This window comes from Eschrichtius robustus, chromosome 17 (genome assembly GCF_028021215.1).
Source record: "Eschrichtius robustus isolate mEscRob2 chromosome 17, mEscRob2.pri, whole genome shotgun sequence".
In the NCBI taxonomy this organism is placed as follows: Eukaryota; Metazoa; Chordata; class Mammalia; order Artiodactyla; family Eschrichtiidae; genus Eschrichtius; species Eschrichtius robustus.
The window spans coordinates 14,495,795-14,519,736 of record NC_090840.1 but is presented as its reverse complement, the minus strand read 5'-3'; the positions used below and the strand labels follow the sequence as shown (position 1 = coordinate 14,519,736).

At 41.5% G+C, this 23,942-nt stretch overlaps 1 protein-coding gene across 1 annotated transcript in view; it reads right to left on the bottom strand.

Annotated features, from left to right (window-relative positions):
• Positions 1–14,827: 14,827 nt before the first annotated feature.
• C17H8orf34 (chromosome 17 C8orf34 homolog) overlaps positions 14,828–23,942 on the bottom strand; it is a 357,552-nt gene continuing 348,437 nt past the window's right edge. Inside the window, 1 exon segment of the mRNA XM_068525761.1 lies at positions 14,828–14,884. The gene's annotated coding sequence lies outside the window, so the exon portion shown is untranslated.

Below are 23,942 nucleotides of genomic sequence, written 5' to 3'. Positions count from 1 at the left end.
TCTCCTTATTTCTGGTCACATCCAAAAGCACAAAATGAATGCATTTATTCTTTGCTTTTGCTTAACATGTATTAAGCACTAATCAAGCTTCTCAGGAAACTGCAATTTAGTGGAAGAAATAGCAATTATAATATTAAAGTATATGCATGTTAAAGGATAGTGGGTTGGGTTTTTTTTCCAATTTAGTTATTTATTATTGGCTGCGCGTGGGCTTTCTCTAGTTGCAGCGAGCGGGGGCTACCCTTCCTTGTGGTGCACAGGCTTCTCATTGCGGTGGCTTCTCTTGTTGCAGAGCACGGGCTCTAGGCACGCAGGCTTCAGTAGTTGTGGCACGTGGGCTCAGTAGTTGTGGCTCGCGGGCTCTAGAGCACAGGCTCAGTAGTTGTGGCGCTCGGGCTTCATTGCTCTGCGGCATGTGGGATCTTCCCGGACCAGGGTTTGAACCTACGTCCCCTGCATTAGCAGGCAGATTCTTAACCACTGTGCCATCAGGGAAGTCCAGGATAGTGTTTTTTAAAAGATAAAAGCACGGCTCTCCAAAATGTAAAATGAGCAAATGTAAAAGATTTTATTAAATTTCTTAATTAATAAGGGAATCAGTAAGGTGTTACAATCAGTTCAGAGCATAATTTTTTTTAAAAACTATACAAATATAGTCAACAAGGAATGTTAAAACACATCTATAAGTCCATGTAACACTGGTCTATCCACAGGACAAGAGTCAACTATTGAATACGTTCCACAAGGACCCAATTTGTTTGTATTTCCTGAAAAGAATCATTTGCACTATTAAAAGTCTTAAACAGCTCAGAGATGTGAAAAGCACAGACAACCTAGAAGAGTTCACTACAAAGGATATGAGTGAATCTCTGCCCCAACTGCCCTCAGGTCTGTCACAATTCTTCCTGACACAAATCTGCAAAAAAATTGTGATCAAGTTTTTTCTGTGAGACAAAAAGCAAGCAGCTAATTGGATTGAGGGAATTAAAATAAGTTCCCATGGAAGTGATATGGGAAATGAATATTGAAGAATGAATGTGAGTCTGAGAAAGAGAAGGTGAAGGACATTGAAAGCAGATTTCACAACACCTACAGGGCTGAACTTTGTGCAAGGCTCTGTTTTATATCTGTAAAACAGTGGAAAGCTGATAGACGACAATGGAAATGTAATCTGAGTCGATTTTGAAGAACTTTGAGGTCCCAGTGGAGAAATTTGTTTTTATAATTTTCCAAAGTACTGCTAACAGTAGAGGAAGGGCACTTCCATGCTCGAGGGAGCCTGAGACTGTAGCCTAAGGCTTCCCGGTGAAAAAGTCAAATTTACCTGCAATCATCTGTTTCATCGGCTTTAATTTTTTGTTATGGTTTTTAATCTGATAATATGTGAAATTATAATTTATCAAGGAAAATGTACTATGCCTGGTGCCCAAGAGGCAGGCAATATGTTGGTTCTGAATTTTGGCCGAATGGACATTCCAGAAAAGTGTCCCAGGCTCTGAGTCACAGAGTACCTCCACTTCGTCTCTGGAGACACACAAGATCCTCAAATTGAGAGGCATGACAGGCATTGACAACAGGTTGCTAAGAGTGTTCTTAGAGAAGTAACATGGTTAATTTCTGGTTTTGTTTTTTGTGTAACCGAGCAGGACCCTATGGGGTCTTTCCGGGATGGACCTTTCCCCCTTATCCTCTGCTGTAGCTCCTCTCTGAAGTACCTAGATAATATATCTGGTGCACACGTCCTGAGTTGTTTTACAGATGCTGAAACCACCACCAAAAGGGAAGAAATTAACTACTTGATGATCATGAGCCCCCAGACCTACTGGCACCTAAGGAATAATGATGCCCTGTGACCTCAACATAAACCAATCAGAGACTTGTGTATGAGCTGGTTACATGCCTTGCGACATACCCCCCCCCCTCCTCCTTCACCTGGTCTTTGAAAATGGTTTGCTGAAACCCTTCGGGGAGTCTGGGGTTATCTGAGGCATGACCCACCAGTTCTTCTTGCTTGGCCCTACAATAAACCTTTCTCTGCTCTAAACTCCAACGTTTTGGTTTGTTTGGCCTCACTGTGCATCAGTCACAAGAACTTGTGTTCAGTAACACTTGTATTTATTTTCTGAGGAAAGTTACTGGCAACTCCATGAAAAGAAGACTTGGATCAGCACTGATAGATGTAGACAGTGGAAAAGCCCAGAAAAGAGATGGGAAGGCGTGGACTGAGGTGATGGTAGTTTGGATGGAAGGGTAAAACCTATGTTAAAGAGTTAATTTGAACTTTCTGACCAGTTGGGTGCAGGGGATAAGAGAGAAGAGCCAGGTATTTAGATGTTTCCCTGGTGGAATCAGTTGGCTGCTAAGCTACGCGAGTTGGAGAAAGCTCACGGTTGCAGCCATCTGAGAATTTCCATATTCCAGGGTTCTTGGATTACTGATACATCTTTTTTCTAATCTGTTTGGGTATATTTGTAAAAGACCAGGCCAGCAGTAGAATTTGTCTTTTCTTTTAACTTGGGACTCACATAAGCTTGTAAGACGCTAAGGGAGATGAGATGAACTTCTCTACATGATCAGAAGGCATATTCTGATTCATGTGCATCTGTGAATAAGCCTTCCATGATTAAGTTCTTGTAAAAAACAAAAACAAAAAACTTTCCATTTTCCTACTTGAGATAAAGTTTCTTATAATGTTAATGCTGTGGTGGAAGAAGTGAATGTGAGGGTGCAAAGCCAAGCAATATTTAAATTTATCTGCCTAAAAAGAAATCTCTAATCTGGCATTGCAGCAAATGGATGTCACATAAAAGTTTCTTCTAAATCCCCACATAACTGAATTTTTAGAAACACAACATGAGACCTTAAAAAAACTAGCAGGACTCTGCAGGGCGCTCCTGAGGACAAAAGCCCCTCCATGCTACCCCTCTCCCCATTTCTTGTTTGTAGAAGAAGGCTTTAGTCTCCTATGTCTTCCCTGAGTTCCAAAGAGCCCCGGTACAAGCAGTTACTAATTAGGGATGTAAGGGAATGCAGAAACAAAGGAGAAGTAGTTAAACAAGAAAAGTAATGACAATAGTTCAGTGACAAAAGAGTCCTAATTCTTCCTCAAGGGACATACATAACAATCTGACACATATCTTTGAGTTGTTCTGCAGGAACTAGACACCCACCCCCCTTCCCTCTGCCTGCCACCAACGAGGAGGATGGTGACTTCGTACTGACCACAAGCACTAGACACCAGACTGTGGGAACCAGAAGGCTGATGATTAAGATTCCTGAAACACCACCCTGTTACCTTACCACCAACCAATCGGAAGAAAGTCATGCCCCCTGCAGCCTTCACCCCCAAATATTGCCTTTAAAAACCCTTCCCTGAAAGCCTTCAGGGAGTTTGAGTTTTTTAAGCATGAGCTGCCCATTCTCCTTGCTTGGTTCCCTGCAAAAAAATGCTGTACTTTCCTTCACCACAAGCCGGTGTCAGTAAATTGGCTTTGCTGTGTGGCAGGCGAGTGGACTCAAGTTCGGTTCAGTATATAACCGAATGATAAGCTATATAATCACAATGATAAGCTATATAATGATAAGCTATATAATCACAGACAAAACTGTAAATATGTAAAGTTTCATTAGATGACAGCAGGTAGAACCTAAGAGGAAAGGTCCTGTGCTGAAGTAATTTTGCTTTTGCTTACTGAAGTACCAGAAACACACACACACACACACACACACACACACATACACACACCCTGCCTTCTAGACCTAGAGTTATAGACATGGCTTTACGAGGGCTAGGACACAAATCCTATTTCTCTCGTATTCCAGGAGGCTGGCTTGTTTAAAGGGCATCTGAGGAAAATTATCATAATTTCTTTAACACCACCTGGTCCTGAACTTTCCCACAAGTCTAATCATGGAGAGATTTCCCCAGGAGTTCTGCTTTAGGTAGTTATATCCATCTGACTTATAGGAAAAAGCCAAGAAATTGACAGAAACAAAGAATCCCCTAAAGACACTTAGAGATGTACCAGATTGTAATGTTGCATGTTTCTTATGACAACATAATAGATTAGAACACAGTGGGTTTGCTTGGATAAGAATCAGAAATTTGGGGAAACAATGGCTCTGTTAGCATATGCAGCCTTCACTCTATCATAGAGCCTTAGCACACAGTGGATTTAGAGTTATGGCCTGAGTGGATATTCCCAGCTGGGTTGATTTCTCAAGAGCACATATATTCACATGCCCCAGACAAGATCATTTCCAGTTTTTAGCATTTGTAATTCTGGGAAGGGAGAACTAAATTATGTGAGAGCACTCCCAGGGGGAGAACACATAGAGATAGTTGTTCTAGAAGCAATAAAGCTAGAGCAGTAAAGGGAATTGAAGGTTAGGCAAGTCTGAAGCTTCAGACATTTTATTCAATTAACTGTAAGAGAAGGGCCTTAGCATTGATTCAAGTTCAAGTCTTAAGTATATAGTAGTTGGATTAGACTCATTAGTGAAAACAATTATTTCTGGGGCTTCCTATGAAAATTAACCCCATAAGATGCTCTTATTTTCTTAGAAAATATTAACACTTCAAAAACATTATTAAGTATATTCTGGACACTGGGAACACAAAAGTGAGTATAGATGCCCCCCCCTTCCCCCCCCCCCCCCCGCCAAAGGGCTCCCAGTTTCTGCACAAATTACTCATGGATTTGACAACAGAAATGAAATTAGAGAAATTTTTATTTATAAGTTAATTCTTTTCTTGGAGAAGAAAGGCAAAAGAATATTAAAAACAATAAGATATTCTCAAAAATAAAATCTTATACTACTTTCAAACTGCTGCTTGCCCTTAATAAGATACTCTTATTTTGATCATTTGGTTTCCATGACTGTGTGAGCGAATTTATAGCTTTCAATTTGCCATGAAAACAGACTCCTGGATTCTCTTCAATAGCTCCACTTCCAACTCTATTCAGGAACCATTTGTAACTTAGTATCAGTCTCCCCATCTGCAAAATGGATTTAATAATATATGCACCTAATGGGTTTTTAAAAAATAAGTATCAAAGAGGTAAATCCATAAAAATCACAAAGAAGAGTAGCTTCCCCATAGTAAGTTATCAATAAGTGTCAGCAGTTATTATTATTGCCGTCCAGGCAGTTTTGGTTCCCATGAGGTCGGTGTTCCCTAAACGCTCTGGGATCTTTGCCCCACTCTTTCCTGGGGTCCATGGTGTGAAGTGCTGTAACCTAGAAACTGAGCAATAGCCACAGCTATTTCTCATATGGGACGGGCTGATCGAGCAATAATTCCCAGCTTGGGCATTGGGTATCCTTTCTGTTCCTTCCTCACCAGGACCAGCAGGAGGCAGAGAGCTGAGTGAGTTGTCATGTCTTTTTAGGTTTTCTCAGATTTTCCTTGTTTTTGATGACCTTGGAAGTTTTGAGGAGTACCAGTCAGGCATTTTGAAGACTGCCTCACTATTGTGATTTGTCTAATGCTTTTCTTATGACATGTCTGGGGTCATGGGTTATTGGGAGGTAAAGTGCCATTTTCATCGTATCAAGTGTACATATTATCAATATCATTTATGACTGTTGTGTTGGCCTTGATCATCTGGCTGAGGTAGTGGTGGTCAGGTTTATTTACTACAAAGTTACCCTGTTTTTCCCGCTTTCTACACTGTAAACTTTGAATGGAAGAAACTACGTGCAGCCCACACCTAAGGAGTGGGGTGCTACATCCTTGAGGACAGTGTAGCTACGTAAATTGTTCGGAATTCTTCTGCATGGGACATTTGTCTCTTCTCCCCCACTTATCATTTTATCCAATTAATTTTATTTGTATTATTATGGACTCACGGATATTTATTTTATACTTTGGGCTATAAGCCAACACTGCTTTACTTAATTTTTTGCTCAAATTGTTCCAGTTTTGGCCACTGGGAACTCTTTTAATTGTCTCCTCAGCTCCTCTGGCGTACCCCATCAACGTGTGAGGGTTTTGTTTTTGTTTTTTTTTTTAAGCATTTCCTTACTCTCTGGCACTACAAGATGCTCTAAGTTCATCATGGATATTTTCTGCCCAGTTCTAGAATCAGTCATTTCTCCATGAAGCACTTGTTCCGTTTATTAGAGGATGTACTAGAAAACAAGATCTCGGGCTGGATGTGCTTGTTGTCATTCCTTTTAGGTCTTCTCAGCTGACAGAGAAAAAAGTATGCTCTGTGTTTATATGAACCTGTGTATATACACATATCTATAAATATTTCTATATGTAACTATATGTATCTACATTAAGCTAAATGTAAATGTATACTGATGTCTCCAATTCTAATCCATTGCCACATGGATCATTCAACCTCTTCCTTTCCTAACCTGTAATTTCCCACTCCAACTGGGAGAAACCTGGCTTCTACCATATATTTATTGTATGTTCCCATTCCCGTACACAAGCATCAAAATTGTCAACCATAGTCCCGTAGGAAACAACTTTATCAACAAGAGTGCAGTAATTATTTGTAGTTCCTTTTGCCTTTTGTCTTACAGGCTCTACACACTTCCAGAGATACTGAGATCAGCACCTATTCCATGCATCTACTTCAGCGAGGTTGTTTCATACATTTGTAAAACAGATTTCATTGGCATAGTCTGCATTCCTTCCTCAATTCCTTCAGTCTCCTAAAAGATACTTTTAAATGGCATGTATAAAAATCTAGTACACATCTATGGGTCTAGAAAAATAAATAATGGACTGTGTCCACCATGATGGTATCATACAGAACAGTATTACAGCCCTAAAAATCTCCTAAGCGTCACTTATTCTTCCTTCTGTCTTCTCCCCAAACTCCTAGCAGCCAATGATCACTTTGTTTCTGTAGTTTTGTATTTTCCAGAATGTCACATAATTGGAATCATACAATATGTAGCATTTTCATCCTGGCTTCTTTCACTTAGCAATAAACATTTAAGTTTTCTTCAGATCTTTACATGGCTTGATAGCTCATTTCTTTTTATTACTGAATAATATTCTGTTGTATGAAAGTACTACAGTTCGTGTATCCATTCATCAATTAAAGAACATCTTGACTGCTTCCAGTTTTTGATGATTATGAATAAAGCTGCTATGAACATTTGCATGAAAATTTTTATGTGACCAGAGTTTTTATTTATTTATTTTTCCTCACAAATCACATCTCAGAATTTATTCAATGCTTTGAAGCTTAAAATATTTTTTGCTTTTTTTTGTTTTTTTAAATCTTTATTTTATTTTGGAGCATAGTTAATTAACAATGTTTTGTTAGTTTCAGGTGTACAGCGAAGTGCTTCAGTTATACATGTACATGTATCTATCCTTTTTCAAATTCTTTTCTCATTTAGGTTATTACAGAGTATTGAGCAGAGTTCCCTGTGCTATACAGTTGGTCCTTGTTGGTTATCTATTTTAAATATAGCAGTGTGTACATGCCAATCTGAAACTCCAAATCCATCCCTTCCCTCTACCCTTCCCCTCTGGTAACCATAAGTTCATTCTCTAAGTCTGTGAGTCTGTTTCTGTTTTGTAAATAAGTTCATTTGTATCATTTTTTTTTTAAAGATTCTGTATGTAAGTGATATCATATGATATTTGTCTTTCTCTGTCTGACTCACTTCACTTAGTATGAAAATCTCCAGTTCCATCCATGTTGCTGCAAATGGCATTATCTCATTGCTTTTAATGGCTGAGTAATATTCCACAGTATATGTGTACGACTTCTTTATCCATTCTTCTGTTGATGGACATTTATGTTGCTTCCATGTCTTGGCTATTGTACACAGTGCTGCAATGAACATTGGGGTGCATATATCCTTTCCAACCATGTTTTTCTCCTGATATATGCCCAGGAGTAGGATTGCTGGATCATATGGTAGCTCTATTTTTAGTTTCTTAAGGAACCTCCATACTGTTCTCCATAGTGGCTGCACCAATTTACATTCCCACCAACAGTGTAGGAGGGTTCCCTTTTCTCCACACTCTCTCCAGCATTTATTGTTTGTAGACTTGTTAACGATAGCCATTCTGACTGGTGTGAGGTGATAGCTCATTGTAGTTTTGATTTGCACATGAAGCTGCTATGAACATTTGTGTGAAGGTTTTTGTGTGAACATAGTTTTTAAATCAATTAGGTAATATCTAGGAGCACAATTGCTAAATTATATGCTAAGACTACAGTCTAGCTTTCTAAGATACTGCCAAACTGTCTTCCAAAGTGGTGGTACCATTTTGCATCTCCTCCAGCAGCGACTAGAGTTCCTGTTGCTCTTCATCCTCATCAGCATTTGTTATTGTCAGTTTTCTTTTAAAAAATTTTAACCGTTATAATGGGTAGGTAGTGGCCTGTCATTATTTCAATTTGGAATTTGTGCTTTCATTTTCATACATTCAATTCTACGTGCATTATAAACCCCAAAATACACTGAAAAAAAATGTTTTGCCTTTAACAATTGATTAGCTTTAAAGAGATGTAGATAAGAAAAATGTACATTTACCCAGGGATCAAATCAAGATGGTGGAGTAGGGAGATCCTGAGCTCGCCTCCTCTCATGGACACACCAGAAACACAACTACATATAGAACAACTCTCTCTGAGAATAACATGAAGACTAACAGAACAGATTTTCTACAACTAAGGATGTAAAGTAAAGGCCACATCGAGACGGGTAGGAGGGGGCAGAGGTAAAGTCTAGGTAGAACCCACACCCCTGGAGCAGTGACCATAGCAGGAGGGACATCACAACAATGGAGGTCCTCCCGAGGAGCAGGGAGTCTGAGCCCCATGTCAGGACCCTCAGCCTGGAGGATCCTGCACTGGGAAGATGAGCTCTCATCACATTTGCCTTTGAAAACCAGAGGGGCTTCTGTCTGGGAGAACCTTAGGGCTATGGAAACTGAGAGTCTGGTCTTGAGGGGTTTGAGTGCAAATTCACTCACTCTGATTCCCAGCTCAGAGGCAGCAGCCTGAAAAGCACCTGCCTTTTATGAAATGGAGATACAGTGACTAATTTTAGGGCATGTGCTGGAGGGACAGAGATCTGGTAGATCTCTCTCCGGGGAAGGAGGTGCGGGTGGGCACCATTTGTTTTTTCACTATACTCTCACCCCGCTGGCCCGACACTGGCTGCCACCATTTCTGTCACTCTCCACCACCTAGCTCACCCCGTGTGCCCCTCCCCAGGGTTCCACTGAGGAATTTCCCTGCCCAATCCACCCAGCCAGCTGGCCCCTCTAAAGCAGTTCCTGCCCTGCCCTGCCCCACAGGCCAGGCGGCCCCAGCCAGCACTGGAAACCCTTCCAAGTCTCCTGCTCTGGGAAGCAACCCAACTCAGCAGTGCCTCCACGGTGGTCACAGCCGGCCTTGTTTGTTTCTTGACTCTACATGAACATTATCTTTCATTGCCTGGTATCTAACAGCTCAAAACCCATGTGTCATATATTTTGGTGAAGGGGAAGTCTGGCCCCTGTTATCCACCTTAGACAGAAGTGCAAGTCCTATGACTCATTTTTGAATGAGTTCTGTTTCTACTATTCATTCAAGAATAATTTACAGAGTAGCAGAAGTAATCTGGGGCCACTGGCAATTTGAAATGAGATGTGCTATCTTACACACATCATCAGTGTACATTTTTCATCCTATGTCTTGGTGGCACATGTCTCCTCAGGTGAACAGATGATCCAGACAGGTTTGTGTAGCTCAAAATTAAGCATCCTGTTCATCTTCTGATAGGTTATTCAATGTATTTATCGTATGCCCCATTGGCTTTAATCAGGAGCTAGTATTTTCTGTTTCTTCTTAATTTCACTTCACATCCAGATGACTTCTGCCATTTAGGAGCCCAGATTTCAAAGAAACCTACATCCCACAGGGATGTTTATTACTGCAGCCCACCCACACTCCCTGAGGAGTCTCATTTACTTTTAGAGAATTCTATACCTCATTCAAGATGTGAAGATATTCATTTGTTTTGGCTTTCAGCAACCTTCCTTGATTCATCTGAATTTCAGAATGTTTGGCAGATATTCTTCAAAGACTGTGGTTTAGGGAAGTAGCTGTTTTCCATTTTCACTGCAAATAAAATGTCCTTTTATATTTTTTTCTTTTTTTGTTGTTCTTTTGGTTTGGTTTCAGCAAGGGTCATAGATTTCACAAGTGCATGACCATCATTCACTGAAAGAAAGCCCTACCTCCATGAATGAAGCTGTAAGTCTTCCATTCATTAAAGTCTGAAACCTCACTCACCTTTCTAAATATGGAGAACAGAAGAGAAGGGTGAGTTAGTCATTTAACTATCCATTATTTTTAACAATTTCTCTTACATTGATCTCTTTTCCCCACCACTAAAACACTGGCCTAAGCCTCTATCACTGCATGATTAATTACTGAAATTTTCTTTTTGTGTATTATTTAAAACCCTCCTTCTTTAAAAAGAATGTTCATATTGACTTACAATATGAGATGCAGGTACAAGTCTTTGCTTAGAGGTCACCTTTTCAGTAAGGCTTACCCTGACCATCATATTTAAAACTGCCATCTATTCTCCCCTGACACTATCTAAATTCACTTTTCTTGCTCTAGTTTTTCTTTTTTTTTTCATAGAGGGCATGTAAAAGCTCTTTAGTATATCCTTGAGGTGTATAATAGTTATATACTACATACTATATGACTTCTAATATATATGACTTCCTGTTTATTATGTTTATTGTGTCTCTCTTTCTTAGAAGATGTGCTCATAAGAGCAGGGAATCTTCGTTCGCCTAGAACAGAGCTTGACATTTGGTAGGTTTTGATACATATCTGTTGAATTAATAAATAGAGCTACAGGTATCTTTCACTTTTTGAAGCTTCTTTTTAGCCACTTCACTTTTACGAAAGACCTACATTAGTGCCTGTATTCGCTAAACAAGAGAAATCTGAAGAGAATTTTTGCTTTTATGAAAAAAGCTGAAAAGTGAAAACAGCGCTCTGCATTTACTTTGCAGTGAGGCTTTGTGGAGGCGGCACCCCGAGCAGCGAGAGGGGCCCCGCCAAGCCCCTTCCCCGGGATACACTCAGCATCCAGCCGCCAGAACTTGAACTGTGTCTGTGAGCGTCTGTGCTCTATCTTCATTTATTTTGCGCATCCATTTGCAAGATGCGTCCTAAGGTAATTGCTTATGCACTTCACACCATTTCAGCTTACAAAAATTTCCATAGGAACGCTCTATATTTATTCTGATAGTGGGGAAACATGTATTAAAAAATAGATAATCCATGTCATAAAGTAAGAGAAACAAATAAATGAGAAGATGGAACTAATTGCTGCATTTGCTGAGTTTCTTGGCAGAAATACAGGAATGTGATGAGTTACCAAGCTCACTTTTGATATAGATTAAAAATGATCTTTTACTTAGCATTAAACTCTAAAAGAATTATTACAACAACCTTTTGCCTTGTGTCTCTGCTCTTTAAAATTCAGCCTTCTTACTCTTACAGGATTATTCTTGCTAAAGAGCTGCTTTACTACTGAGCATATTGTCCACTCTAAAAATTTGAGGTGCATTCACGTTTGCTACAGGATAAAATGTGAACTTCTTAGTGGCATTCAAATTCACTTTCAACCTGACCCTGATTTATTCTATGTCCTTTTCAGTCTATCATTTTCCAAACATTAAACTCCAAGGTTATCTACTTACTGGCCAAAATGTTAATTAAAAAACGAAAACAACACAAAACCAACTTTTAAAGAGTACAGCGTATCCCTTCCTCCTCTCTTTTTTATTTACACGGTTCCTGTTGCCCTCATCCACTCAGGCTGCCATAACAAAACACCACAGACTGGATAACTTAAACAATAGACATTTTTTTCTTGTAGTTCTGGACAGTAAAATAGAAAGTTTAAGATGAAGGTTCTGGCAGGGTTCAGTTGTTGGTGAGAGCTCTCTTCTTGACCTGCAGATGGCTGCCTTCTCACTGTGTCCTCCTGACAAAGAGAGGGAGACAGAGAGAGACAGATAAAGCTATCTCTGGTATTTCTTCCTCTTTTATAAGGACACCAGTTTTATTGAATCAGGGTGCCACCTTTATGATCTCATTTAACTTCAGTCACCTCCTTAAAGGCCCTAATCTCCAGCATAGTCACATGTAGGGTTAAGGCTTCAACCTACAAATTTTGGGGAAACAAAGATCAGTCCTATACACCTGTATATTCAATATTCATTCTGGGTTGTCCTTGACTTATCAATTTCTCTCTCTCTCCCTCTCTCTCTCCCCCTGTCAAATTATTCCTCTTCCAAAACACTTTACATATCACGCTCATCAATTGTTTTGTCTTCCTCTAAGCTCCTAGGACAACTGACAGAGGCATTCATTTGGAAATTAACCATGAACTACTGCATGGCATTTCTAGAGTTTGTATAGTACTCATCCCTTGTGTTGTTTAACTTTTTAAGTGTTTGTACTCTTTCTTTGTAACTAAATTGTAAGGTGCCTGGTGTCAGAGACTATGACATATCTCTTCATGTTCTACAGGCACCTAGCATGTATTCAATGCATGTATGCCAATTTTCATTTGTTTCATAACTATCAATAATTTTTCAAGCATTTGCATGTATAATAACTAATTTGAGTCTTATTATATTACCTTGTTAGGTAATACTAATCACATTTTAAAGATGAAATGAAAATTCAGAGAAGCTATGTAACTTTTCCAAAATAACACAAGTTAGCAACAGCATTAAGTCTACGCTTTAAAGTTGACTCCTTGTTCTGATATTTTTCCATCCACATTTACTAAATTATGTTCAGTAGAAACAGGGTTTCTTTAGCTATCCCTCAAATAATGCAACCACAACAATAAGCCCTTTCCCCCACTCCGGGTGGACGGATCTCTAATAAATGGTAGCTGAATATATGACGTGGCCGAAGTCATCATCGCTTGCCTTTACATCATGCCACTGAGTCATCACTTGATGCAGTGTTAGTCTTTGGTGGCTCATCGAGATTCGGAGGCACAAAAAGAACCTGTGTGGTTCCCCTGGAGCCGAGGACTCGAGGCCTGCCGTTCCCTCCCCATACGTGATCACTCGTCGTTTCTGAGGCCTGCATCACTACACTTTCAGACGTAGAACCTGACCCCAGATGGAACGTGCAGTATTCTTCTCCTACCACTGACTGTGACAATGGGCCCTAGGCCAGGGAGAATGTCCGTAGCAGGAGCCTCCTTCCAGCCCTGGGGGAGAGGCCCTGGGGCTCAGAGCATCCGTCGGCCAGAGCCCCTAGCAAACAGCCTCCACTGCCTCTGTACTCCTTGGAATTCCTCTCCTCTGGACTTGATTATTTTGAAAAAGGCTGCCAGACCCATCGCAAGGACTGGCATTTCTATTCCTGGCTCAGAATTTGGCTTAAAGGAGCACTTTATACAAATCAATATACACAAGAGACAATACCTTCTTAGAAAGAGGTGGAAAGGCTTTGAGTTCAGAGAGAATGGGCTCCGAATCCCAGCCCTGCTCTAATGATCAGTGTAAACTCTGGCAACTTAATTTCACTAGGTCCAGTTAGTTTCATTTATAAAATGCAGATAATCTTTACCTTATGTGGTTGAAAGAGGTTGAGAGATAATGTCCATTAAAAGCGTGGAACATTGCCTAGCCTAGGAGGTCAGTGATACAGAGCTGATAGTGAGAGATGGGTTGGGGAATTCTTTCTCCTACTCGGAACTACCTCAGATGGTAGTGAGAAAGGCTGCCGGCTCGTGGCTAATAGGACTGAAATATTAGGTCAGAGCTTAATAAGTTTATCTCATATAATACAGACAAATGCCTCGCCAGGCATGGTTTGGCCTGAATTGGGAGCACATAGCACACTTGTGACCATAGAATTACTTCCTCATCTAAGAGTTAGGGAGCACGTGTGAAATCAGTCCCAACTTAACTTCAAATGGTCAACTCTCACTGCCCCAGATTGGAAACCTCTTCTTAGTGTTTTCAATAGTCGTGCAAAGAGAGAAAGAGAGACACACGTCTTGATTTTCCTTTAATTTTCCTGCAGCTACAAGCGTTAACCCAGAAAGCACAGAAGCTGTAAGGGATCTCACAGACAATTCCGTAGGTAGGTGGCACGAAGTCATCAGTTTCCCCTTCTCCCAATTTGCCCGTCAAGAGGGCCAAGGGCACCGGCGTGTCCATGCAGCAGCTCTCCAGACAAAGCCGGAGAGGTGAGCTGAAGGTAGCTCACGGCACCTGGCGAGAGCCATTCAGGCATCTCTTCCCAACTGTGCGGTCAGTGATGACACATTGGTGCTTGGAACGAGCCACAGTGAGAGGACGCTACGTGACAGGCATCTACTATAAACCAAAGGCTTTTATTAGGGGAGATCAGGCTGATTACCATTGACCTCCACACCACTGACTAGGACCTTCAGCAGCCTAAGGGTCTTTAACAAATGAAGAATCTCAAATGCAGACTGGTTATGACTGAACTTTAATGTCTGTTGGAGGGGAAAGTATTAGTATAATATTTCACACCCTGTAAAGCTAGATCTTGCGGATTATTGGAAGTGTATTTACTTAATGGCTCTGAAAAAAGAAAGGTTAACCCTCAAAATCAACGTCGCTGACAGATGAGTGAAATAATAAACACAAACCTGGCAAAGGCTCACAGCGAGGAGGCCCACACGTCACTCTAAACCTTGTTGGTCTGGCTAGCAGGCTGGAAATCTTACAGACTCGGGCTGGCAGTGGATATTTCCACTGTTTCTGGGGTTTGGCTCAGTCAGGGACGCCACAAGCTCGGTTCACTTTCTTCTGTGGTGTTGCCTGACTTCCGATTCCATAAGAGCCTTGCAGGCAAAGGATCAGGGAAACAAAACAAAGAGCCTGAAAAGGAAAACAGGAAGGGAATTTGACGAATGACCCTCAGCGAGGATCTGGTTTGATTTTCATGGCAAGTGTTGTCGTGTAGTTCAGACCAACTTAAGCTCCCCTGTTCCTTTTCATCCCCTCACACTCCGCTCCACGAGATTCCAATGCAGAGATGCAGAGCCGATGCCATAAATGTGTTGTTTGGCTTCTGCCAGCTCATATGAGGAACGCTGGCAGGCAACAGTGAACCTGCTTTTGGAACCAATCAACTTGGCAGATGAAGACCTTCAACTTGTAGTGAAAGCAAATTTGGTGTCTTTCCCATGCATCTGTGATCAGAACATACAAGGCTTTTTTTTTTTTTTTTTTTCTCCCTAAAGATGATCTGTTCTATTGAAATGCAATTTCAGAAAAGAATCGAGGGACAATCCTAAGAGCTCATTCTGCCTTTGCCAAAGACGCTCAACCAGAGCAGGGTGCAGATGACAGAGTGGAATGGCAGGTATCCGCTCCGGAAGTCATTCCCTCTCTCTCCCAATTAAAGGTCCTTTTTAATGCAGCACTAACGTCTACATGGAAACAAAAATTCTTAAGTATTTTACCACGATTTTCAAGGGAAAACACTGAGATGTGATTGGTTAGAGGCAGGCAGGACTGTCAGGGAGTGAGGTACCAAGCTGGGAGGCGTGCCAGCACTAGCCATCATCTCTTTCTCTAGACTGATCAAAGCTCAAAGCTGCCTGCCTCTGGCTCCACACGGGAAACCCTTTGCTTTCATTGCGCGGCAAAGAGCCACAACTACTGGCCTGCTGGCTTCCGGGGAGGTACCAACCACACCTTCCATCCACAGCCTGCTTTTGAATACCTGTACAACCTCGGCCTGCCTGGAATGGTACACATATTTGAAGTCTGTGCAAAAGTCTCAACTAAAGAACCGAAGAGAATTAGAAAATCTCTCTCTAAAGACCAGAGAACCATTGTGAATATTTACTTTGAATCCCGTACTACTCAGCCTCATCCAACAAAGGGAAAAGTGGGAGAGGAGGCTCTTCCCAGGGGTGGCAGGAAAACCGGGGTCACACCGTGGTCTGCCATACATCCAGTCACTTACTCTTTGTAGCCAAGCCGATGCCCTTCCGTGTGCTCATGAAGAGGGGACAATATAATCGTCACATCCTTGGCTTCTCACATCAATCGGGGTTCAAATCCTGGCTCCACCACTTCTTGGCTTGAGAGATTACTTAGAGCACTAAGTCTCAAATCCCTCATCCATCAAGTGAGGAAGATATTAACTGATTGATTTGCTCTGAGGAAATAAGTGGGTCAGTGCATGTAAGACACTTGATACAAAGTTTGTCTCACAGTAAGTATTAAATATGGGTAGCTCTTCTTATTACTGAACACGTCAAAAAAAAAAATTAAGCCTCTCCAACATATGTTAGAAAGCAAAATGCCTTCAGGCTACAGTATTTACAGTCACCAGAAGCCCAGAGTTCAGGGTGCCAGGCTGGACTGATCTGTTCATGACCACTAGAGCAATTTTCTTAACATCACAACCTGCTTCTCTTCTTGGTGCGGCATTTGAGGCCTCACCCCATCGACAAACAGCTTTATACCTTGTAGTTACGGCTCTTTGGTTTAATGCTGTTGATTTTGAACTAACAACCAGAGTATTAATATTATTATTAAGGGCTTCCCTGGTGGTGTGGCGGTTGAGAATCTGCCTGCCAATGCAGGGGACATGGGTTCGAGCCCTGGTCCGGGAAGATCCCACATGCTGCGGAGCAACTAGGCCCGTGAGCCACAACTACTGAGCCTGTGCTCTAAAGCCCGTGAGCCACGACTACTGAGCCTGCGAGCCACAACTACTGAGCCTGCGCGTCTGGAGCCTGTGCTCCGCAACAAGAGAGGCCGCGATAGTGAGAGGCCCGCGTACTGTGATGAAGAGTGGCCCCCGCTTGCCGCAACTAGAGAAAGCCCTTGCACAGAAACGAAGACCCAACACAGCCAAAAATAAATAAATAAATAAATAAATTTAAAAAAATTTATTAATATTCTTTTGTTTGCTCTTGTCATCCATCCTTCCAATATAGGCAGTCAGGGGATGGCCTGGAGCCTTGCTGCTGGATTTCAAGGTGGGATGATGAGGTGTCTTCCTTTCCAGGGAGGTGAAACTCTTTCTTGATTGTTTCCCCAAGTGAGAACCAAGCTTAGGAAAATACCCAAGGTTCTTTTTCCTGTACATTTATTTATTTTTTAGGGGGTCTACTATCTGCAAACACAGGGCTACCCCCGGGGACACAATCATGAGTTAGAATCACCCCTAGAGAAGCTTCTCGGAGCCAAATTGTTGCCGAACCCGTGTTCATGTGCCTGATGCACAGTGAGGCCAAAGAAAGCGAAACGTCGGCGTTTGGAGCAGAGGAAGGTTTATCGCAGGGTCATGCAGAGAGGACAGGCAGCTCATGCTCCAAAGACCCAAGCTCCCCAATGGGTGCAGGAAATAGTTTTTCCTTTTTTTCTTTTTCCTTTTCTTTTTTTTTGAGCATGCCGTGCAACCTGTGGGATCTTAATTCCCCGACCGGGGATTGAACCCGGGCCCTTGGCAATGAAAGAGTGGAGTCTTAACCACTGGACTGCCAGGGAGTTCCCAGGAAAGAGTTTTTATAGGGAAAATATGGGGGGAGGGCTTCAGGGTGTGTCGCCTTCCTCTGATTGTTTGGTAGTGAAGTGACAGGGTGGTGTTCCAGGAGTCTCAATCATCAGCCTCTGCTTCCAGCCTGTCTGGGGTCCACGGGTTCATGCCCAGCCTGAGGTTACCATCCTCCCCCTGGGTGGGGGCCTGAGTTCCTGTAGGAGAACTCTGAGATGTGTATCAGATCCCCCAGGAGGAGCCAGGCCCGGGCCCCGTCTCTGCACTCCTCTTTCTTCCTGCCTTCCCTCACTCCCCTAGTTAGTAACTGTTTGAATCTGCCCTTTGGAACTCAGGGAAGGTCTAGGAGGCCAAAACCTTTTTCCTACAAACAAGAAATGGGGGACACAGCGGGGCTTCTGCACTTGGGAAAGCCCCACAGAGTCTTGCTTGGTTTCAATCCCCCCTTTTTGATACTCCTCAATCTTGAGGGCACAGGTGTTGGACAAGAAAGGGAATACCGTTTTGGATAGAGATGTTAATCACAAACTCGGTAGAGGAGGATTTGGCTTTAGGGGGATTCAGTTTCAAGATGGCTGAGAGTGTCTGCTCGTGGCTGTGCGTGATTCAAGGTGAGGGGGATGTGCTGGAAATGTAACCCCCATGACAGCAGCATGGCGTATTCTCAGGTTATTTTTCAGAATCGCCACCATCAATCTTTCCATGACTAAACTTCACGAAGTGGTAACAAAGCCTGGAAGGCTTACACCCCCATCCTGGTGGAGCCTCGTCTCAAGGCTCATAGACCTGCCCTGGAACCTCCTGCGTCATCCCAGATGAGTTAACTCACATTTCCCTGTGGCTCAGTTGTCTTATCTATAGAATGGGGCCAATCACAGTGCAACAGCTTAGGGCTGCTCTGAAGGTTAGATGAGATAAAGCATAGAATGACAAGCCCTCAACACATCTTCCTAACAAAAATAGTAATTTAACAAGAGATCACCTTAAAATGTGTAACTACAAATCTGTTTCACGAATAAAATTACAGGTATGGTTAACTTTTGCTTGAAAAGCAAACGGAGTCTTCCAGTCTCTTTAATAAGCTACATCACTGCTAACGGCGCTTCTGGTAGTGGTGCTTTTCCAGCCTGGGCGAATCATCAGAGGAGATTCACAAACACTCATGCCTGGACTTCACCCCTATATATTCTGGTTAATAGCTTTGGGATTGGATCCCAACCCTAAGTGTTTTAAAAAAATCTTTCCAACTGATTAGCTAGTACAGTTAATTTTGAGAATGACTTGGGTCAGAAGAGTAATTACAACTTGACCCTTATTGAGTTAAACTGGACATCCAGACTGCAATCTTAGGTTGTATCTGTAGTTTAGCTGCTACGGATGACAATGGGGATTCACAGTCAAATAGGTTATTTTGAAAAATGTGGCACTGAAACTGAATTCTAATTTTCTGATATATGTTAAAATGCTCATGTCCCTGATGAAAGAAATTAAAGATGATACAAATAGATGGAGAGATATACCATGTTCTTGGATTGGAAGAATCAACATTGTGAAAATGACTCTACTACCCAAAGCAATCTACAGATTCAATGCAATCCCTATCAAACTACCACTGGCATTTTTCACAGAACTAGAACAAAAAATCTCACAATTTGTATGGAGACACAAAAGACCCCGAATAGCCAAAGCAATCTTGAGAACGAAAAATGGAGCTGGAGGAATCAGGCTCCCTGACTTCAGACTATATTACAAAGCTATACTAATCAAGACAGTTTGGTACTGGCACAAAAACAGAAATATAGATCAATGGAACAGGATAGAAAGCCCAGAGATAAACCCATGCACATATGGTCACTTTATCTTTGATAAAGGAGGCAAGCATATACAGTGGAGAAAAGACAGCCTCTTCAATAAGTGGTGCTGGGAAAATTGGACAGGTACATGTAAAAGCATGAAATTAGAACACTCCCTGACACCATACACAAAAATAAACTCAAAATGGATTAAAGACCTAAGTGTAAAGCCAGACACTATCAAACTCTTAGAGGAAAACATAGGCAGAACACTCTATGACATAAATCACAGCAAGATCCTTTTTGACCCAGCTCCTAGAGAAATGGAAATAAAAACACAAATAAACAAATGGGACCTAATGAAACTTAAAAGCTTTTGCACAGCAAAGGAAACCATAAACAAGACCAAAAGACAACCCTCAGAAAGGGAGAAAATATTTGCAAATGAAGCAACTGACAAAGGATTAATCTCCAAGATTTACAAGCAGCTCATGCAGCTCAATAACAAAAAAACAAACGACCCAATCCAAAAATGGGCAGAAGACCTAAATAGACATTTCTCCAAAGAAGATATACAGATGGCCAACAGACACATGAAAGAATGCTCAACATCATTAATCATTAGAGAAATGCAAATCAAAACTACAATGAGGTATCATCTCACAACGGTCAGAATGGCCATCATCAAAAAATCTACAAACAATAAATGCTGGAGAGGGTGTGGAGAAAAGGGAACCCTCTTGCACTGTTGGTGGGAATGTAAATTGATACAGCCACTATGGAGAATAGTATGGAGGTTCCTTAAAAAACTAAAAATAGAACTACCATACGACCCAGCAATCCCACTACTGGGCATATACCCTGAGAAAACCATAATTCAAAAAGAGTCATGTACCAAAATGTTCATTGCAGCTCTATTTACAATAGCCAGGACATGGAAGCAACCTAAGTGTCCATCATCGGATGAATGGATAAAGAAGATGTGGCACATATATACAATGGAATATTACTCAGCCATAAAAAGAAATGAAATGGAGGTATTTGTAATGAGGTGGATGGAGTTAGGGTCTGTCATACAGAGTGAAGTAAGTCAGAAAGAGAAAAACAAATACAGTATGCTAACACATATATATGGAATCTAAGGAAAAAAAAAAAAAAAGGCCATGAAGAACCTAGTGGCAAGATGGGAATAAAGACACAGACCTACTAAAGAATGGACTTGAGGATATGGGGAGGGGGAGGGGTGAGATGTGACAGGGTGAGAGAGTGTCATGGACATATATACACTACCAAATGTAAAATAGGTAGCTAGTGGGAAGCAGCCACATAGCACAGGGAGATCAGCTCAGTGCTTTGTGACCGCCTGGGGGAGTGGGATGGGGAGGGTGGGAGGGAGGGAGATGCAGGAGGGAGGAGATATGGGAACGTGTGTATATGTGTAGCTGATTCACTTTGTTATAAAGCAGAAACTAACACACCATTGTGAAGCAATTATACTTCAATAAAGATGTTTTAAATAAATAAATAAATAAATAAATAAAATGCTCATGTCCAATTGTTAGACCCTCAGAGGTCTGAAGATCCAGAAACCTGACAACTACATTTCTACAGTCATTTCTTAAGAAGATGAATAATAGTAATACCATTACTATCAAAAATGGTAATAGCTACTATTTGTTTAGCACTTTCTTTAATATAGACTGAAATTTTATGTGCCCCCAAAATTCATATGTCAAACGAAGTCTTACCTTCCAATGTGATAGTATTTGGAGGTGGGGACTTTGGTAGGTTATTAGATTTTGATGTGGTCATGAGGGTGGGGTCCCCATGATGGACTTAGTGTTGTTGTAAGAAGACAAAGAGAGGAAAGAACTCTCTCTCTCTCTCTTTCACAGGACATAGTGAAAAGGTGGTCGTCTACAAGCCAGGAAAAGAGCCCTCACCAGAATCAGACTATGCTGGCACACTGATCTTGGATTTCCAGCCTCTAGAACTGTGAGAAGATAAATTTCTGTTGTTTAAGCTACTCAGTCTATGGTATTTTGTATGGCAGCCCTAACTGACTAAGACAGTACCTCTCACTAAATTAGGATATTATATAGCAATTAATCAGACACACTGGGACTGATCCTCTGTCCCACACTGATGCCATAAGCAGAGGTGTGTGGTCTTAAACTTCTCTAAGCCTCACTGAACTGTGGGGAGGATTAAATGAGATGAGGCACACAAGGCACAGCAGAGCACCCTGCTTAGCATCGTAGCCACAGCAGCAGCAGAAACAACATTATTATTGTGCTGACACTCAGAGAGGTTAGTTCCATCAGCTAAATCTACACGGCTTCAGAGAGCGCAGTACATGTTCAAACATGCATTTCTGAACAACAAACCATATGACCTTATTACTGTAATACACTATCCTTGCCTTTTCCCTTCAACAGATATCTGTTTTGGCATAATAATATTCCTTCTATGATAATATGAAGGCTATGTTTAAATCTGGCTATCATTGGCAAAGATCCCCTACGTAAACTTAATTTTCCGATGACTATTATATCTGTCAGTATCAAAAGCATTTTTCAAAGCATACAATTCTGTCTTTCAAATACAACAAACCAAAGATAGAACGTAAGGTGTTAAAAACATATCAGTAGGGCTTCCCTGGTGGCGCAGTGGTTGAGAGTCTGCCTGCTAATGCAGGGGACACGGGTTCGCGCCCTGGTCTGGGAAGATCCCGCATGCCGCGGAGCAACTAGGCCCGTGAGCCACGGCTGCTGAGCCTGCGCGTCTGGAGCCTGTGCTCCGCAACAAAAGAGGCCACAATAGTGAGAGGCCCGCGCACCGTGATGAAGAGTGGCCCCCGCTTGCCGCAACTACAGGAAGCCCTAGCACAGAAACGAAGACCCAACATAGTAATCAATCAATCAATCAATAAATCTTTAAAAAAAAAAACATATCAGTAATACGTATGGAATTATGAGATCAGTTCCATAAAACTTGGTGTTCTATGGCTTGGATCTACCTATGGAAATGTTATATCCTCTTTACTTGAAAAACCTCATAGCCTTGGGATGCCAATTCCCTTATTTTCCATGTGAAATTTGATCCTATCTTGACATTCTAAAGTCATTTAAACCCAAAACCACAGAAAGGTTTATGAGATATAATCCTAAATGAAATGACATGATTGTCTTGCAAATATGGATATATACAAGTGCTAATTCTTTGCGATCATTAAAAAATGTATTAGAGTAAGTCAAGGTAAGCTTATTCTAGATGGACATTTCAATCTAGATTATGAATGCATCTAGTTACAATCAACTTTTCTCAAAGTACAGCTAACTGGTATAGTTCCTTTAAAAGGATCATAATCAGTTATACTTGCTCTAAGTTCAGGAATGCCTACAAAGCCTAAGTTAGTATGACCTAGAACTGCATATTTTGAAGCCATCAGCTTCTGCAAGGAGAGAATTTGATCTAGCATTATTCAAAATAAGGCATACTATGCTGTAGTAACAAATAAATCCCTAACTGCCCTGGCTGGATAAAGATTTATTTTTCACTCATATTACCTGTTAATACAGGTCAGCAGGAACTCTGCACATCGTCACGAACCCAAACACCTTTAGTCTCTGCTGTTTCAGTTTATAACATCCAGACTCACTGAAGCAGAAAAAAAGAGAGAAAGAGAGTGTGTGTGGCTAACTCACACCTCTACTAAATGCCTTGGGCTGGAAATGCTGCATTCACTTTCACTGCTGGTCCATTGGTCAGAATTAGGCACACTATCCTGCCTAACTGCAGGGGCTGGGAAATCTTTCCACATGCCCAGGGAGGAAAGGAGAGAGCTAGATTGGGTAAGCAATACTAACCTCTATCACAGACCCAAAGAAAGATATTTCACAGCAAGTTCAAACAGTAAGTGTACAGAAGATGCTAAAACCTGGCTCATAATGTACTTCAGATGCATACATGTTTGTTTTCCACAATGGACCACGCAGCTCCATTTAAGCCACTGATAATACAATCCTGATTGTGCTCTAAGGATTTTTTCCTGTACATGTTCATGCTCTTTACCCAAAAAGTTTTGCAAAATAGGGTAATAAAATTTCCACCAGCACAGTAGTTCCTCTTTCACTCGGGAGCCAGGTGGTAAACCTTAGGCCAGTCATTCAGTCAAATGCCTGTGGTTTGTAAAGGGCCCTGAGGCACAGCTGTAATGCTCTGTGCTGGAAACTGCAGGTCCACCAGGGCAGCTGCAAGCTCTTTCAGAGCCTCCATTTTAAGCCATCGCGTGGCCATTTCCCCCAAGAAGCAATATACACTGCAAAGTCATTCACAGCCCTTGCCATGGCGAGGTGGTTTTGGAGAGAAAATTGCTGTGTATCGGCTGGATTTTTCAGATACTGGGGCATATTACTATTGTCATTTTGCACGGAGCACTCGGGGATCTTCAGACACATTTTAAATGATGAAAATAGTGAGAAGAGTTGTCAAATCATAGCTTCTGCTCATACCAAAATCCACTTAGGCTGGCTTTGTGGAGATCGGTTCTACAAACATCAAAGACTCAAAAGAGACAAGAAGCCATCATAGATATTTTTTAAAAACAGACAAAAAAATAGTGGTA